Source organism: Saccopteryx leptura, chromosome 11, assembly GCF_036850995.1.
Source record: "Saccopteryx leptura isolate mSacLep1 chromosome 11, mSacLep1_pri_phased_curated, whole genome shotgun sequence".
Taxonomy (NCBI): Eukaryota; Metazoa; Chordata; class Mammalia; order Chiroptera; family Emballonuridae; genus Saccopteryx; species Saccopteryx leptura.
Genome location: NC_089513.1, coordinates 54,855,281 through 54,869,763, shown reverse-complemented (window position 1 = coordinate 54,869,763; position 14,483 = coordinate 54,855,281).

Below are 14,483 nucleotides of genomic sequence, written 5' to 3'. Positions count from 1 at the left end.
TGCTTCTGAGAAAAGCTAATAAAAGAAACACTTCCATTTGCTTTGGACAGAGTGACGTAAGGCTGTGGTGTCCTGTTCTCTTTCAGAGTTAGATTTCTGTAAGTTTACCTGGAAACCTAACCAACATGTACAGAATTATTGTAATAAATAAATAGATATTGTATAACTAATCCAATCTCCATTGGGAAAAACAGTTGACTTCAAACAAACTTTTGGAAAATCAACTTGCTCATCAATTCAAGAATAGTGGCAATTTTCGAATGATAAGAGTCACTGATATATAGCAAAGAAGTGAAAGACCTTTTCTGTAATATTTCAAAATTTTTAGAATAACATTGTATCCTGTAGTTATATATTAAATTAGAAGGGAATATGACACGCTGACATAAAAATGCAAGAAACTAAGTAATTTACGAAGTGTTGGCAGCTAACTTCCTGAGAACTGTCACTGTGTGGGCACTAAATTACTCTGGATGCTGTGGTCAGATGCTTCAGCACATCATGCTGTGAACATACCGGGTTCAAGGTCCAATGGTTGAAGTTGAGAAGCTCTTAGGAAAGGGGAACTGTCCAGCATATTGGTCCAACCAAGGGGCCCCAGGATATCCAAAGATTGAGGTTCATGTGGATCCAATGTGGTTCTGAAGGTTTGCTTTATCTGCGGGTAATCTCCACACTGATAATACACAAATAAAATAATAACAGCCAACAATTGTAGAAGACTTTCCAGTTTGCAAAATACTTTTTTATACATATCTCAGTTGTGCTCAGGGGAGGTAGCATTTCTGTTGTAGGCAGCAGCTCACAGGTAAAAAAAAAAAAAAAAAAGAGTGTTCTAGATCCAGTGGTGGGATCCAGCCAGTTCTCACCAGTTTCAGAGAACCAATACCTTATTTTTTGTTGAGTTTGGTGAACCAGTTGTTAAAATGGCACTTGTAATCAGGGTTCTCTAAGGTGGGCACCTGGGCAGCCGCCCAATGTGGAAATAACAAATTTACATTTCTTACTGTTTTTTAACATTCATCTGTGCAACAGCATATTCTAAGCACCTGTAGTAATGTTCATTCCATCCATAGGTGAAAAAAAATCACAAGTGAGGATGCCAATCAAGAAGCAATATGGAAATATCTCAAATAACAATTTTATTGTTTTTTTTGTCAGATATTATGTAATATTTTCTCATTAATATTTTAAAATTCTTATAATCTAATTTTGTGTACCTCTTTTATTATTCTCATTTAAGTATTAAATGCATGCAATAATAAACTACCTTTCAGTATATCATTTTTTAGACTTAAAATGGTCATTAGGGCAGAGAACCAGTTGTTAAATTCACTGGGAAACTATTTTTTTTTCATTTTTTGTTGCATGAGGTTTGAGAACTGTTTCTATATATTTCTGCAACACTGATTTCAAATCTGAAATCTGTTTTTTGGTGCATGCTCTAGTTTTTATGCAATTTTAATTTATTTTTGTTACAGTTAATAGCATGCATTGGTTTTTAAGTTGGAGTTAAAGGGCAATGACTCTTGGATTGAACATAACCACAAGGCAATTAATGTTTTACAAACATCACTTTTACATAATTGTAGTTGTTTTTAAATGAAAAATTATTATCTGATAAAAACACCCTCTTATTTTGTTTTAAGATTGAATCATGGCTTCTTCGAGTAGGCGTAAATGTAAGAATAGTCCTGACACCTTCTGTTATATATGTGGCTGTTACACACTTCAATGTCAAAGATGCAATATTTCATCATTTGTGACATGTGCATATATTGCCTATTTTCAAGTTCCCCTTGGCTATCAAGACAAGAATTGGGCTCCTCATATTGTGTGTCATAATTGTGAGGAAATGCTTTGTGACTGGACAAAAGGAAAATGCAAAGGAATGCCTTTTGGTATTCCCTGGTTCGACGTGAACCTAAGGACCACAGCAGTGACTGTTATTTCTGTCTGATTTATACAAAGGGCATCAGCAAGAAAAAATGGCATATGATCACATATCTTAATATTCCTTCAGCAATACGACCTATCCCACACTCTGAGACACTCCCGATTCCAGTTTTCAATGGTTTTATTTCTTCTAAGGACAAAGAAAGTGAACATGGTGATCAAGTGTATTTTGATAAGATGCATGAGGAAATGGTTGTAGAATCTGAAGGTTCTTCTTCTGATGCCAAACAGTCATTAACCCGTCAGCAGTTTAGCCAACCCGAATTGAATGACTTAATAAGAATAACGTAAAAATTGTCCTCGATTTTCTGAAGTATGAAAGTACTTTCTGAAGTATAACTGGATCATTTGTGTGGATCTTAAAATGGTAAATTTCCTGCTAGAACTACAGAGAGGCTTCACGAAGTATCCTTGCTTTCTGTGTTTGTGGGACAGCCGAGCTTGGGAGAAACACTGGACACAGAAGGAGTGGCCAAAACGAAAAGCTCTAGAAGTAGGGATGCAAAATATTGTGAATGAATATGTAGTTAATTGAGACAGGATCATTTTTCCCCCCACTTCATATCAAACTTGGCTTAATGAAGCAGTTTGTTGAATAGAGAAAGTGAATGCTTTCAACAAATTATTTCTGCTTTTCCTGCCTTGTCTTTCGAGAAGATAAAAGCAGGTGTATTCAATAGACCTCAAATTTGAACCCTCATACGTGACGAAGAATTTGCCAGGAAGATGAATAAGGAGGAGAAAGCAGCATGGCAGTCTTTTGTGGCAGTTACAAAGAACTTCCTTGGCAACAAAAAAGCAGAAAACTATAAACTTCTGGTTAAAAGGATGTTGTTGGCTTTCCGCGACATTGGATGTAACATAAGCATTAAGATTCACTTCCTGAACAGTCACTGTGATAAGTTTCCTGAAAATCTTGGAGCTGTTAGTGATGAACAGACTACTGCTGGAGCAGCAAATGAGATTGTCCTCGACAAGTACACAAACGCAAGAGCTACAAATGCAAATTTTTGCCTGAATAGAATTTAAGTAAGTTTTATGCAAATTTTATGATTAAAATAAGTGTTTTACCCTGGCCGGTTGGCTCAGCGGTAGAGCGTCGGCCTAGCGTGCGGAGGACCCGGGTTCGATTCCTGGCCAGGGCACACAGGAGAAGCACCCATTTGCTTCTCCACCCCTCCGCCGCGCTTTCCTCTCTGTCTCTCTCTTCCCCTCCCGCAGCCAAGGCTCCATTGGAGCAAGGATGGCCCGGGCACTGGGGATGGCTCTGTGGCCTCTGCCCCAGGCGCTAGAGTGGCTCTGGTCGCAACATGGTGACGCCCAGGATGGGCAGAGCATTGCCCCCTGGTGGGCAGAGCGTCGCCCCATGGTGGGCGTGCCGGGTGGATCCCGGTCGGGCGCATGCGGGAGTCTGTCTGACTGTCTCTCCCTGTTTCCAGCTTCAGAAAAATGAAAAAAAAAATAATAAGTGTTTTATTATGTTCTGTTTCGAAAGTGTAGACAAATTCTGATGCAATTATATCTTTTAGTGTATTATTGTATTTAGTGCATTATATAAATTATTATATTTTCACAAAGATGATGCCCAAGAAGACATTCTACTTCATTATGTTAAACTAAATGTTGAAAATTTTACAATAAGATGAAAACCTAAAATCTTGAATTGCAAAAGACCTGTAGCTTACAGAGAAAAACTGTCAGATTTGAGATCAGCACACTCGAATTAGGTAAGAACAAGTGTTTTTGTGGATGCAACAAAAATGTTGTTCCCCAGTGTTATTTGAATTCACCACTGTCCAGATCCCACAGTAGAGTTGAGACTCCAACAGCTTTTCTGACTACCAATGACAAAATTCGAGTTTATTGACTAATCCAGATGCTTCTACTACATCTTCCCTTGAGCTTTACCAAGAAAACTGAGATCACCAGATGGGAGTTCCCTTGTTTTATGTCTTTTACATTTTAATGTATCTTCGCAATCATCTGCACACTCTCTGTTTTCTCTTGTCCTAACTACAAGATTATCTCTCCCTTGTCTAAGAGCTCCTTTGCCTGCGTTAATCTCTCCTCTGTGCTTCTCTGAGTCATCTCTGGTTTGTCTCCTTCCCCTTTGTCTCTAAATGTGTGAAACCCTGCTCTATACAAAAAAAAATAAGCTTTTATGTGGTCATTATACTTATTTTTTTTCTTCCCTTTCATCCCTTACCTTCTAGAAATAGCAAGCTTTGCTTACAGCTTTACCAGACACCCTTCTCCCTTCTCTGCACACCCAGCCTTTCACCAAGACTGGTTCCAAGGCTCCAGTGTTTGCCTAAAATCGTGGAGAGTACCAAACCCTATATATACTATAGTGTTTCTCTACGTATATAACTTTCACATAAAGAAAGCACTTCATGGTTTCTCTGTGGCATATCTGAATTGCCAGCATCACTGATCTTGCACTTTGGGGCTATAGTTAAGTAAAAAAGGGGTCACTTGAATACAAGCACTGTGATACCATGACACCTGAGCTGACAGCCTAGATGGCTACTAAGTGACAAAAGGTCAGGGAGCATGTACAGCATGGAGACGCTGGGCAAAGGGAAGATTCAAATCCCAGGTGGGATGGAGCAGGATAGTGTGAGATTTCTTTACACTACTCAGAACAGTGCACAGTTTAAAACTTGTGAATTGTCTGGAATTTTTTATTAAGTAGTATCAGACCACAGTTGACCACAGGTAACTGAAACCGCAGAAAGCAAAACTAAAAATAAGGAGCGACTGCTGTTCCACGGAATGTAACAGTATTTGGAGAGAGCGCCTATAAAGGGGTAATTATGGTAAAAATGAAGTCATGTGGGTGGGCCCTAATCCTACATGACTGGTGTTGCTACAGGAAGAGGATTAAGATACACACATACACAGGAAAGACCCTGTGGAGACAGAGGGGAAAGCGCCACCTACGCACCAATGAGAGAGGCCTCAGAAGAACCACCCCGTCGACACCTTATCTCAGGTCTTCAAAACCGAACAGAAGTGTTGCCTGAGCCACCCAGTGATACTGTGTTATGGTGATCCCAACAGACTGATGCAACCCCCAAACTCTGATTAGCTTACAACTTCCTACGCTCCCAATCTTTCTGCTTCCAAGGACAATGTCCTTCTGCATCACCAAGGACCAGGAACATCTCTCTAAATCCCCACACTGTCTAGTATGCTCCCCTTCTTAAACAATTTCTTCTACTGAACAGCAAGTCAGAAAAGCTCCATTTTCTCATTGAGGGCTCCCATGATTTTGTTACCACCTACCTTTCTAGCTGCTTCTTCCTTAACTCTCTACCTGAAGTTTTGCCCTCATTTCTCTTTCCTTCTAAAGTCCAGAGGAAAATAGCATATATTCTACTCATAGGACAACATTGCCTACCTCACCTAATTTTATAACTTTGTGTACACTGGATATAACTTAACTCCTCAACTAGGTTCTAATCTCCTGGAAGACAGGGATCAATGTTTTATATTTTGTTTGGTATTCTCTGTATTTTTGCAAGAATGTTTTATACAATAGCACATGATCAGTAACTCTTAAGTAGTAAATTAATAAGTCAAAGTCCAGGTCAAAGTGAGTTTTTATTGTTTCCTCGTACTTAGGTAAAAAAGAAAATAATATTTTCAAGGGTATAGAAGTGTGGGACCTAGTTCAATGTGTAAAGAGGCCCCATTTATTTTTGCATGCCTATTGTCTTGGTTTTTATTTAGCTTTCTCTTGTGTCTTTCCTGTGGATTGTTTTGTTTTTTTATCTGGTTATGAAACACGTTGGTATAGAATACCGCTCTCCTTCGCTTGTGTTCTCACTTAATTACTTTTGTAATGTATTCATTGCATTATTTGAATTAAGCAGCTTCCCTATAACTTTCATGATTGAGTGTATTCATTTTATGAAGATTAAAAATGGATAGCAAACCACTTTTATTATCATACATGTGTTATTAAGGAAAGTACGCAATTGCTTTATAACTTTTGATTCAGAGAGAATTTTCTTCCGTTTACTGTTACTGAATAATTCTCCTGCTCCCACCTTAACTCTTCTCCAGAATAGCTCTGGCATTGGCAGTGCCTGCTGGCCAGACAAATATATCGCTGCGACTGGAAAAACATCACAAGAGGGACAGTTCCTGGTTTGAAAATAGGGCAATTAGCTCTCAGCCTGAAAAGGTATGTCAGATGTTCCTGAAATTGAGTGACAGATAATGTTGGCTTGAACCAAGTGTAATACCCAGAATGGCCATGTAGGATGCCTCCCTGTGTGTTCCTGTCAGAGAGGATGACTTCTGAACTGAATTCCACTGCTCGCACCAAGAGAATGTGCTAGTGGGTACTGGGGTGCCGTAGTGTATACATATGGGGTCAAATATGCACTGTCCTCATCATTCCCTTTATTAGTAGGAGGAATTCACTGCACAAATGATATGCTGACTCTCGAAAAAATCAACATATTAGACACTCACTGTGGGACCGCCGAACCTTTGGCGGTAGAGCTGCTTTTCCTCAGCTCTGTTCGGTTCCTGAAAGTCCACCTGGAGACTGACAGCACCAGCTCAGTGATGTCATCACAGGGAACCCCTCCCTCTCTAGGCCAGGGAGATGCCCTCCCTGGGACTCACATATACTGAAGCAGAAAAAGGGGTTCTTTCCTCTGGGGTGGCTTCACTGACATGGCACAAGCCTGGTTTAGCAGTGCTCTATGCCGGGTGGATAGAATCTGTTTCAATTAGAAGAGAAAGAAGAAGCCAGCTTACCAAGATAAGCAAAGACAAGCTGGAGAGAGAGAGAGAAAGAGAGAGAGAAAGAGAAAGAGAGATGAATTTATTTGCATCACTGTACTGTCCCTTCCTTGAGGCCCTTTCTCCTACTCTCTTCCCAATTCCATGCATTCACAGTCCTCTTTTATTCATATTAGGCTGAAGAGCCAGCTCCTGGAGAAGAGGGTGGGTGTAAAATGGGGACATTGCCCTACAGCAGGAGTAGTCAACCTTTTTATACCTACCGCCCACTTTTGTATCTCTGTCAGTAGTAACATTTTCTAACCGCCCACCGGTTCCACTGTAATGGTGATTTATAAAGTAGGGAAGTAACTTTACTTTATAAAATTGATAAAGCAGAGTTACAGCAAGTTAAAGCATATAATAATAATTACTTACCAAGTACTTTATGTCAGATTTTCGCTAAGTTTGGCAGAATAAATCTTTTTTTTTTTTTTCTGAAGCTGGAAACGGGGAGAGACAGTCAGACAGACTCCCGCATGCGCCCGACCAGGATCCACCCGGCACGCCCACCAGGGGCGATGCTCTGCCCACCAGGGGGCGATGCTCTGCCCCTCTAGGGCGTCGCTCTGCCGCAACCAGAGCCACTCTAGTGCCTGGGGCAGAGGCCAAGGAGCCATCCCCAGCGCCCGGGCCATCTTTGCTCCAATGGAGCCTTGGCTGCGGGAGGGGAAGAGAGAGACAGAGAGGAAGGGGGAGGGGGCGGAGAAGCAAATGGGTGCTTCTCCTATGTGCCCTGGCTGGGAATCGAACCCAGGTCCCCCGCACGCCAGGCTGATGCTCTACCGCTGAGCCAACCAGCCAGGGCCAGAATAAATCTTTATAAAACAACTTCCTATAGTTAAATCTATCTTTTTATTTATACTTTGGTTGCTCCGCTCCAGCCCACCATGAAAGCTGGAACGCCCCCCAGTGGGTGGTAGGGACCAGGTTGACTACCACTGCCCTACAGGGAGGATTGCCTCTTTGCCCTGTGTAGGAATTGTGCTTGTGTATGCCAGGGAAGGCTGGCAGAAGTAACCACATGGTATCCTGGGTCAACCTCACATTAGCTGGGCTGCCCAGTAGGATAGCCACAGTGGTGGTGTGAGTGGCTCTCCAGCACCTAGTTTTTTGTCCAGACTCTTTCAATCTAGTCAAGAAACAAGATGAGACACCGAGAGAACTAGATGAGCACCTGGGGCACCCTGTGTCAGCACACCATCGTCCATGGGGTGCTCTTTGGTGCTGGGGGCTGTGAAGAGCAGCCGACTCGTGAGGTTCATTGGTGGTTGTGGTCCTTGACCGGGGGCTTGGAAGGCTAGCTGAAGCTTGTAGTCAAATAGAATTCCAGCCCAGCTCTTTGACAGGATAAAAACACTCTCTTCACCCTTTTGGGTTTTAGAATAGCTGGAAGTGTTGGATTTCTACTTTTCTTGAAGGTTTTAGCGTTTTATTTTTGCTTCACTCTTTAATTGGCCCAAGAATTACCAGGGCCATCCCAAAATTAGAGGGAAGACTGTACACTAATTTGGCTCTTGCCCCCTCCTCCCCCCCTCCCCCCGAGCTGTCATGGCTATAGAGAAGAGTGTGTCTCTGTCCAGCACGGTCATTTGTTCTACCCACTCCACAGTGACGTCGTGACCAACTCAGAGGACAAGCTGTGTGCTAGCACTTAAGAAAAGCAATTACTAAGTATTACCAACCCATGTTTCTCAGCTCTGACACCAATGTATTAGCCAAATGAACAGGCAGTGGCCCTCACAAAGTTGGGCTGCAGAGATCAGTGTGGCCCCTCGCAGAAATGCCAGGACCAGAGGGACGAGGCAGCCTCCACACAGACTGCTCTACCGTCCAGAGAACTATCGTTTTTACTTTCCAGTATTTCTAAGGAAATAACTGATTTGAAAAAATTATAAATGAGAAATATTAATAAAGTATTTACTTAACCATCTGCAATTTACAATACTATTTAATCATTATAAACTCATAAGATAATGCATATTTAAGACAGATTTTTAAAAAGATAAAGAGTGGGAAGACAGAAAGTGTATTTGGGACCAGTATGTTCAGAAGAATTTGGTTTCAGGGAGTCAATCCCTTTCCTCCAGACCAGGACCCCTGGGCATCCTGACAGAATTGGTGTGGCCTTCTCACGTCCTCTCCTCTCGTGTGAGCACTGAGGCCGGAGGGAGGCAGTGAGCGGCTTTTAAAGAGATGAATTGTCATTCCAGGGACGAATATGAAATTTCACATTTCATAAAGGACTTGAGTCAGACCTACTGCATGAAAAGTGACTCTCAGTTAATGTCGTCTGCAGGAAGGGAGCACCTTCTCCTTGCTTTGGATTCAGATTGTCTGGCTCAGACCAGCAAAAAAAAGGTCATTTCCCCTTTGTGGTCACCTCGGTTTGTATATTAAAGATATTATAAGGATATTTTAATTCTGGACTGAGACCAAGAGGTTTCTTAATCTCCCCAAACTGTCCAAATCTAAGTTTGGTCACCAAGATATGTAGAAAATATAATCTCTAGAGCCTCTTAAAACCTGCCCAGCTGGTAAACACGGCATAATAAGAATAATTTATCAGAAAATGACTTTATAATGGAATGTGCCCTTTTGACCTTACTCCCCCCATGCCTCTAAATCAGTGTGGTTGGCTAGGGAAAGTAGAAACCCCTCTTCGTAGGTCAAGCAGGAAGGGGTTCGATAGGTGGTTGAGATGCTGCTAAAACCACTGGAAGCCTAAAGAAGGGAGAGTCTGGGGACCACCTTAACTTTTGGGTTTGTTGTTGGAAACTTGAGAGGAGATGCTGCACTGAGTTGGAAACCTCTAGACAAGTGGTCCCCAATCCCTGGGCCATTTGGTACTGATACTGGTCCCTGGGCCATTTGGTACCGGTCCGCAGAGAAAGAATAAATAACTTACATTATTTCCATTTTATTTATATTTAAGTCTGAACGATGTTTTATTTTTTTAAAAATGACCACATTCCCTCTGTTACATCCGTCTAAGACTCACTCTTGACGCTTGTCTCGGTCACGTGATACATTTATCCGTCCCACCTGAAAGGCCGGACTGTGAAAATATTTTCTGACATTAAACCGGTCCGTGGCCCAAAAAAGGTTGGGGACCACTGCTCTAGACAGTTGCTGCAGGTCTCATAGGTGAGCCTCTACAGGCCTGAGGCAAACAAGATATCAAGGCTCAAGCTGCTGAACTCCTCTCTGGCAAGGCCTCAACCAGGACTTTCAGCCAAAGAAAAAACACGGCTCCCGTCCCCATGGCACTGACCAACTACTAAGTGAACTCAACTCTTTGATGGGACTTAACATGTGTGCAGAACACTCTGGCAAGGGAGAAAGAGGAATGGGATTTCCAAGTTGCTGGCCTGTGAAATATGAGGAAAAAGAACATAGAGATTGTAAAGCCAGAAGCCACGGCCACTATCACAGCAGCCATCGTGGCCATTCACATGCAGGTTCGCACTGGATTCGGACAGTCGGTCAAGAAACAACAGAGCCAAGAACTGGTGGGCCATTAGCTTTAATTCTAACTTGCACCCGGCGGGCAAGTAAAAACACACACTGGGCTCCAAAACCCAATCACATTCAGTGCTCACAAAGCTACTAACTTATCTGAGTTTTCTAGAATCAAAGGTTTCTAGCTCACCAGACTTATTCACCTCTGTTCCCATCTCCTTCCTTCTCTCTGCACAAACTCTGCACTAACTGGCTTCTCACTCAGCACTCCGCCATCTTGGCTGCTTCTCCTGGCCTCTTCCATGTGGCCTTTCTCTGCTCTCTGCTCTCTAATGCTAAACTCAGGAACTAAGAGAGCAAGCTCTCGTTCTGCCTCCATTTTTTACTGTAGATTCATAACCTTTAATCCAATATACAAAACAGGGAAGTCTCTAATACAAAGTCACTTCTCTGAGGCATGATGGGATTGTGCCACCCCACATCAAAAAGGGTGAGAAAGGCTTAGTCCCAAAACCAAGCCCCAGGCTACAAGGATTCTGCCTGCCCATAGCCCACAGAGACACACATTAATATCACCTGGGCAATGGCCTCCATGTGGGCAGTGCCATCTTTAACAAAGTGAGCATAATACATTTTATCTGCCCAACAGAGATATATAGCCAACAGATAACACCCGGCCCAACCCCCCTCTTAGTATTTCTAGTTTGGTATCTTTCCTTCAACAACTGCCTCTCTAACTTTCAGCCTAATTGTACAGTTCTGACTGGTGCTTACCCGCTTTTGTTTATTGTCCTAGGCAAATACAGTTGGAAATAAAAAGCAATGACCAGTGGTCTTTGAAATAACTCTCCATCCACTTCTGTTTTCTCTCCTTTGGACCCAAACCTCCCCAGATCTCTTCCACTTCTACTTTTCTTGAATAATAAGAACAACAAAAAAGATGGCATAAGTCAACCTCATAACAAAGAATGGAAACGCCAGTGTGTGTCAAATTCATTAGGTCTGACAAGAGGCGTTAGCATCATAATGAAAGCTGTTGAAAGTGTAGTCGCTCTGTCTAGTTTGAAAGTACATTAATTCAGTTCACACGTCCATTTCCATTTAACAAAGACACACGAAGACATTTTGACATACTTTTTCCTCTTCTTGGACCTGATTTATGTGAAAAGTAAAAACCATGCTAAGAAAATATGAGGAGATAAGGGAGTGAAAAGATAAAATGAGAACATTTTACTTGCAAAATAAAAAGAGAGGAAAGAAGTTGTGCTACTTTTAGTGAAAATTTAAGTCACATAGAAGCAATGAAAGGAAGTGAGTGAACTGACCACATTCTCTCACCAAGGTCAGGGCCACATAACAAAACAGAGGACCAATCCTTCAGTCCCGCTGCCCTTTGGTCCTGGATTGAAGTCCTTAGGGGTGGGGCCAGTTCTGAGAGTGTGTGAGTCTATTGCCACCACACCCTGCCCTGCAGAGCCTGGTCTGGCCCTGTAAGCCACATCACTGCAGAGCCCCCGGCATCCCTCAGGCTTGACCAGTGGGAGGCGCTAGGAGGAAGAGGAAGGAAGTATTCGATCCTCCTATTGGCTCCACATTCCAACAGCGGCAATTCCTCTCCATAGCAGAAGCTGAATCCAATTTGCAGTTTTCCTAACGCTCACAGAAGCACCCTTGTCCCATGGGCTCAGAGAGCAGCTGAGCAGAGACTCCACAGAGGCCGGGACCCAGCACCGGGCACTCCTGAGCTTGCGGGAAGGATCTCCCGGCCACGGGCTGGCAGCTGCTTCTCCCCTCACCAGCCCTACATACCTTGCCGTTGTCCTTTTGTTCATTGAGTCACTCACTTAACAACTTTGTGCAGAGTTTACAATTCTTTATATTAAATTATCTCTTAAAATAACGAGTGCGGTTTCTGTCTCCTGACTGACACCGTTAGCAAACAGTGCTTTTGGAATCTGGGAGGCTTGTGCTTGCTGAAGGAATGACGACTGAGTGAGCCAGTGCTCCCAGTGCTGTTCGGTAGCTGACCCAAGGTCATGCTCACTGCACGCTCAGCAGAGAGAACAGAGGTGGTTGCTCGCAGGCGGGCCAGGGTGACCTAGCAGTCCCTCACTTGTCACCCAACCACTACCCTGTTTTCTGGGCAAGCCCTTTTCTGACTTCCTCCTCTGGGCTCCCTTGCCTCAGGCCGGGTAGTGCTGCCGACAGTCTGCACACCCGGGGTGAACCTGCTCCTGCCAAGTGGTGTCACTTGGAGCTCCGGGAGGGACTCCCAGCCCACGCTAAACATTGCATTCTGTCATCTGCCAGATCTGCACTTATAGCCAAGGCCCAAACTGGCGAATCCACAACCTCACACCTGGCTCGAGGAAAGAGCATATAGCCAGGGGAGAAGTCAGTATGACTACCACCCAACTGAAGGAAATCAGTAGGAAGCAAATGAACATGATTGAAGAAAACGGAGTACACTTCTGCCTTGGCAGAGAAAAAAATATATATAAATAAAATTTTAAATATATCCGAAATTTCCCCTTATTGCTCTTACTTAACAGCCAGAATCCTAAGACAAGAGTGCCACCTGCTGTCCTTTGTCAGACCTAGAAGTTGAGTTTATTTCAATCCTGATGCTGAAAGTGGTACAACTGTGAACAAAACGTTCTGTGGTGGCATTGTATGAAGGCGTGCAGGAATGATGGCCTAAGCCATTTAGTTTCCAGAAAATTTTACTTCAGGCCCTGGCCAGTTGGCTCAGTGGTAGAGCGTTTGGCCTGGTGTGTGGACATCCCAGTTCAATTCCCCGGCCAGGGCACACAGGAGAAGCGATCATCTGCTTCTCCACCCCTCCCCCTCTCGCTTCCCTCTCTCCCTCTCTTCCTCTCCTGCAGCCAAGGCTCGATTGGAGCGAGTTGGCCCTTGGGTGCTGAGGATGACTCCATGGCCTCCACCTCAGATGCTAAGAAGAGTTGTTGGGAGCATGGCCCCAGATGGGCAGAGCATCGCCCCCTAGTGGTCTTGCTGGGTGGATGGTCAGGGAGCATGAGGGAGTCCATCTCTCTGCCTCCTCTCTTCTCACTGAATTAAAAATAAATAAGTAAATCAAGATGTTACTTCACATGTCCAGCGTTATTCCAGAAAGGCAAGCTTTCAGACATTCAGCTCTTTGAAAAGGTACTTCATCGGAAGATTGACATACGCCACACTTTCCGGCAAAACTCTTGGCAGATGAAACCAAAACTGAACAGTTAATGTATGGAAATAAATAGCTATGGCTGTGGATTAGAGAAAATAAATAAGATTAGAGGAACCTTTCCCATGAAATCAGTGAACCTTAGGATATTAGAACTTAGAACTAGAATATTTTTTAGAAGAGCAAGAATAAGCTGTAAGAGTAAGTGAAGTGGATGATGGACTATAGATGCCATTGTAGGGTACTGAAGAAGATGGTGCTTATGAAAGAGCTCTGAAGGTCTAGAGTGGTGATGATGATGGTGGTGATGATGATGATGGGGATGATAAATATTATTTGTTAACCCCTCCCCGAATCAGGGTTGGGGGGTAGTCTATCTTTTCCAATAATTTTCTGAAATTTTAACAAGAGAAAAGGCTCTTCTAGATAAAATTAAAATGCAAATGCTACAGAAAAGAAAGAAACACACACTCACTTGTGTTACTCCAAAGAGTGAAGGATTTTTATTTAAATTCTTTCTGGAAACAAGTTTTGGAGTGGTACATGTGCATGGAGGTGTATCTAGCCTGGGTGAGGTAGAAACTAAATAAACCAAAACGGATTGCCTGTGGTGATCAAGACAAGGGGAAAGGAGGCGACAGAAAAGACAGGTGGCATCAGACCAAGCACGGTTAATCAGGACGTGACCAGGACAGGTGATCTCACACATGCGTAGCCCAAATGGGAGCATGCCTATGCTTTCTCCTGCCAGCACAGCCCCTCCTCAGGGCCTGGGGAAGCGTGAGGATGGTCCGGGACAGCTGCCATTCTGCTTCCAAAGCCAGCAATGTCTGTAACCTCCAGGATCACCTGACACTACGTCTCCAGTGTGAGAGGCTCTTGTTTTCTCTTTTCACCTTTTTTTTTTAATGTATTTTTCTGAAGTTGGAAACGGGGAGGCAGTCAGACAGACTCCTGCATGCGCCCGACCGGGATCCACCCGGCATGCCCACCAGGGGGCGATGCTCTGCCCATCTGGGGCGTTGCTCTGTTGCAACCAGAGCCATTCTAGCACCTAAGGCAGAGGCCATGGAGCCAT